Raw genomic sequence first — 5,253 nt, 5'->3', positions numbered from 1 at the left:
GAGATTTTGAAAATGAAAATATTTTATTATATTTTTAATAAAAAATTATTGTATGTGTATAAAATGTACATTTTTATATATAAAACGAGTTAAATTGTCGGTTATTACGACGGTGGCAACTATTTGGTCCTAAGCGGGATCTTGAGATCTTGATATATGGAACATAGCAAAAAAGTATACCTATGTCGACTATGTTTTCCAATCATATTTGCAACCCATAAGCCACAAGGAATAGTAAATTATATTCAATATTTTGTAAAATTAAAAAATATTTTGTAAAATTAAAAAAAAATAAAAGTTAGATTTCCTTATAATATTAGTGTCCAGGAACCCTAAAAATAGTAGCAAATATATTGGCAATCCAACTGTAGCATTTGAGAAATGCATCAACATAAATCTGAATAGAATTGTTATGGTCTAGTATTCATCTTGTGGAATCCACCCGAGCTATATTTGATACTATTGAGTTCGGAGAATTTATATTAATTCCAATTCAAATGTTACGATAAAAACTGACATTTTTTAGCTTCTTCAAAAAATTCAATAGATAACCCCATATGTATTTAAAATATGACAATATAACATATATTGGTTTTTTTTAGGATTATGATTAACGTCAATTATGACTCGAGGAATAGTTAATGTTGGACGTAACGAAATAAATATGAATAATAACTACATTAAGTGGTACATTACTAATGTTACAAATTTTTAAAAATTTTATACACATGCGACAAAATATTTGTGACAGCGGTGGGATTCGAACCCACGCCCTTTCGGACTGGTGCCTAAAACCAGCGCCTTAGACCGCTCGGCCACGCTGCCTTGTGGTGGTACTTTGCCAAATGTCTGTTTTATATCTAAGCCACGTTAGATACGACACTATTTTTCTATTATAGTTTACTTGTATTGTTTCTATTAATAGTTTCATATTGCATTTTAACAAATTGTTTGTTCTATTGTTCAACGTTTGCAAGCAAACAGCATGGTTTGCAAAATGTATACATTAGAATGAAAAACAACAGCGTTTTGTTGTAAATAATTTGCCATATGAGAGATATGTATATGAAAGCATTTTATTTTATTATTATTTTTTTTTTTTTTTTTTTGAAAAGCTATAATTAAAAATAATAAACCCACAATTTGGTGCCTATTTTAGGGGTGGGAGGTTGTTGGTTTTGTTTAATCATACTATATTTAACAAAATTGTTTATATCAAATTGATTAAGATCTTAACGAATTCATAATCCCATTCTCCACCAAAGGAGTGGATGGCTGTTTCCAACCAATGTGGTTGTAATTTGTCATTTGGGTATCTTAGAGTGTAGACCAATGCTGGTGCCCCTGATTCAATGCTTATCTTTTCAAAAGTCGCTTCATATGGTGAATTCTCGTTTACTGTCACACAGAAAAATTTTATTAGCGTAATATTGAATTTTTCGATTATCAACTAAACGAAAAAATCGATCAGATTTACGTATTTTGAATGTCCTAGCTCCCAATTGGGCTTAGATCAAATTTGGGCCTTTCAGCAACACATGACTGCTTAACCATATTCTAAACCAATTGGATCATTCACACAATTCACCCGATCTCAACCCAAATGACGAAAAGCGAAAATATTACCATAATCTTCTCACATAAGTAATAGTGGGGTAATGATTGAATGATTGAGCTGGTCTGAATCACATATATTTTATTTTGACTTAACAAGGGAATCAGTCGAATAGGTTTAAGGTACAAAATATCCAAATTTTCCAAAGATGTCATTTCAAACCATCCACCACCATTATATTAAAATTTACCCTAAAAGTATAATATTCATTATAGTAATAAAATAATATGTCGATTTATACATGTCCGTCTCTTGAAATCCGGAACGAACTAGTTCATTGGAACTATTCCGAGAAAAGAAGATCGGAACTAGTTCCAGCTCTTTAATTAATATAGTTCCTTCTTCTGATCTCGTTCCTTTTTGATCTCGTTCTTTTTTCTTTTCCTTTTTTCCTCGTTCTTTTTTTTCTGATCTCGTTCCTTTATTTCCACAGAATTGTGTAAATAGTTAATTTTTTTTGTTTTAAATATTTTTATTTACTTATAAACAAAAGTATTTTGTGATTATCGTCCTGCAGTAGAATTCTGTAGCTTCATTTCATTTTATAAAAGGAACGAGAAAGATCGTTCCGCTAAGTGAACTAGATTGCCCAATTCTATTAAAAACCAGTAAGGAAAACTAGTAAACCCGGACGGAACCGACTATATGATACTCTTCACCACTTTGGGTATATTCAACAGATGTATTCTAACGGACGTCGCATTTTCGAGGGTTCATTGACATGAAATTGAATGAACTGAAATATGTGATCTATATCCAAATGTGAACCGACTTAGATCAATAAAAAAACATGTCATTCTGTAACTTATACTAAACTCTTCATTTGGATTAATACAGAATGAAACAAAATTATCTAAATCGATTTAAAGAAAATCTCAATCGGACACTCGTCGATACTTTGAGATCCAATAAGCATGAAGTCGGTCGAATATATGGGCTATGCCTGAATTTCTACATTTCTACATAAAGCAGTTACGTCATTCTATTCTCAATGTTGTGCGCTGGGCACAATATAGGGCACCATTTACTTAAAATCGGACGAAAATATTAATGGAAGCTATATCTAAACCGATTTCAACCAAACTTGTTACAGATTAGTTTATACTAATTTCAGCACGTTTTGTGTATATCGGCCATATCTTGGGTCTTTGGTGCATCATTCACCCCTACATCTAAATCTGAACCGATTTCAATGAAACATTCCTCGCCTTAGGTTTTACTAACATCAGTACATTTTGTGCCTATCGGCCATATTTGGGTCCTTGGTGCATCACTTACCTAAAATCGGAAAAAAATATATAGAAGATATATCCAAATCTGAACCGATTTTCACAGAACTTAACACACATCATTTCAGACTTGATTCAATTCGCTGAGCCAAATTTCGTGCAAATCGAAAAATATATAAGGACTTTGGTGCACCATTTACATTAAATCGGACGAAAATATATATGGGAGCTATATCTAAACCTGAACCGATTTTCACGAAGCATAACACACATCATTCTAGACATAATTCAGTACGCTGTGCCCAATTTCATCCAAATCGAAGGTATACAGGACCTTTAGTACACCATTTACATTAAATCGGACGAAAATATATTTGGGAGCTATATCTAAAGCTGAACCGATTTTCAGGAAACTTAACACACATCATTCTAGAGTTAATTCAGTACGTTGTGCCAAATTCTGTGCAAATCGACAGATATATATGGACTTTGGTGCTCGATTTACATTAAATCGGACGAAAATATATGTGGAAGCTATATCTAAATCTGAAACGATTTTCCCCAATTTCCTTAGCCAAATAAATGAGCTGTGCCAAATTTCATTTAATTCGGGTCATAAATGCGATCTGTACTTTGTTTACAATTAACAGAAAGACGGACGGACATGCATGTTACAAACATATGCACAAAGACATAATACCCTGTACCACAGTGTGGTGATCCTTGTAGACTAATTAAAAAAATCGCATGATAATCCAGTTTGTAAATGAACAACAGCACTATATTGATCCACGAATAATTTGTTGGTTATTGACCGTAGGGTTAAAGAAATATTAAATGTGCATCCCAAGGTGTTGGGTACAAAAAGTTCGGCCGGATCGAAGTTAACCACTTTTTTCTTTTCAAACAATTAAAAGCAGTTTAATATGAAAGGTTTCTGCGATTCGCCTTTTAAAGCGAGATAGCCCTAAACATTGACCAGATTTATTTTATACGTCCGATAAGTGATATTAAATTTAAATATCTAGATATGATAATTTGCTATGATCAAATCTCTGGAGTCGTTGTATGAATCCAATATAATCGAAAATTTTTTAAATGGTATAATATTTTGCATAAGGTTGTTTCTGACTTAATTTACTGCCAAATTCGGAAGGAATTGAAATTTCCACTCTCCATGTTAAATATGTCACCCCAAGTGCATCGATCTGTATCCCATGCTTACATACAATAATCGATTTTTCAAATTTGAAATAATAAACAAACCATATTTTCATCAAACGGGGCACAATCCCTTGTCCATAAAAAGATTAAGCACTAAAATAGGGCCTTCAGCAATGACGAATATTTAAAAGCAAAAAAAAATAAAATATTGCTTAATAAATGCAATTTTATCGGCAGTGATAAATCTATGATTTCATGTATTTCTTTTTATTTCTGTTTATTTATATGGCGAATTTTATGATGCTTGCAATAATTTTCACGACATTTTTGCATAAAAACATTCCCACCGTGATTATGCGCTTCGACACTTAGTGAGTGAAATGCTTGTAATTTCTTCCTGTTCGTTGTTGTTTTTCTCACTTCTCTCGGTTAGATTTGCAATGCAAATCGATCATAAAAAAATATTCACCACGAGACAGACGCAACTACTGCGTTGAAACGAATAACAAACTGAATTGTCGTAAAAAATAAGTTGTAAAAAATGTGCGACTATAAAAAATAAGGTCATTGGATTGACGAAACGGAAATCAAAAGTCACCGGGAATTCACACAAGCAGGAGGAGGAGAGAAAATCCACACGAATAATATAAAGAGTCAATAGAGTCACTTGGAAAACCTTTTAACATGACATGACCCACAAAAGGCCATAAAAACAACGAGTACAAAATGTTTGGTTAAATGTCACGACCAGAGATAGAGAGAGGAGAGAGCATAGGAAAATGTTTTCCCCCACCCCACAAGATGGAAGGATAAACATTCAACCCCTCCACCAAAACAATAAGGCAACAATGCCAATAATGATGATGTTCGCTAAAGATTTGAAGGATGAATATGACGTACCTTCTCAGGGCCATTGTTGCTTCCACGATGATGATGACGACGTTTCTGTCAAAGATGTCGCCGATAAAGGCATCAATAAAACATTCATTATCCAAAAATCAAATGCATATTCATTGCTAAATAAATAAAACGAGAAAAGAAAAGCGAAAAACAATAGCAACACTAGGTCCATAGTTTTTTTTGTTTTTTTTCGGTGTTGTTTTTTTATCGTAAAAAATAATAGAAGCGGTAGTAGTATTAAATGTATGCAGTAGGAAACATATAATAGCAATATTTTATGTCGTAAATTTTATTACCTTCGATTTTTTATGACATCGTTAACAAAAGGCTAAAACATTGTGATTG

At 32.6% G+C, this 5,253-nt stretch overlaps 1 non-coding gene across 1 annotated transcript; it reads right to left on the bottom strand.

The window, feature by feature from the left end:
- Positions 1 to 745: 745 nt before the first annotated feature.
- Positions 746 to 825, bottom strand: Trnal-uag (transfer RNA leucine (anticodon UAG)). Its single transcript has one exon. It is a non-coding gene; the product is annotated as a tRNA-Leu (tRNA).
- Between the last annotated feature and the right edge of the window lie 4,428 nt (positions 826 to 5,253).

Source organism: Musca vetustissima, unplaced genomic scaffold (assembly GCF_032173495.1).
Source record: "Musca vetustissima isolate MV318-11 ecotype Yass unplaced genomic scaffold, APGP_CSIRO_Mvet_v1 utg58485, whole genome shotgun sequence".
Taxonomy (NCBI): Eukaryota; Metazoa; Arthropoda; class Insecta; order Diptera; family Muscidae; genus Musca; species Musca vetustissima.
Note: the sequence above shows the minus strand (reverse complement) of the source record. Positions and strands in the feature narration are given on the sequence as shown.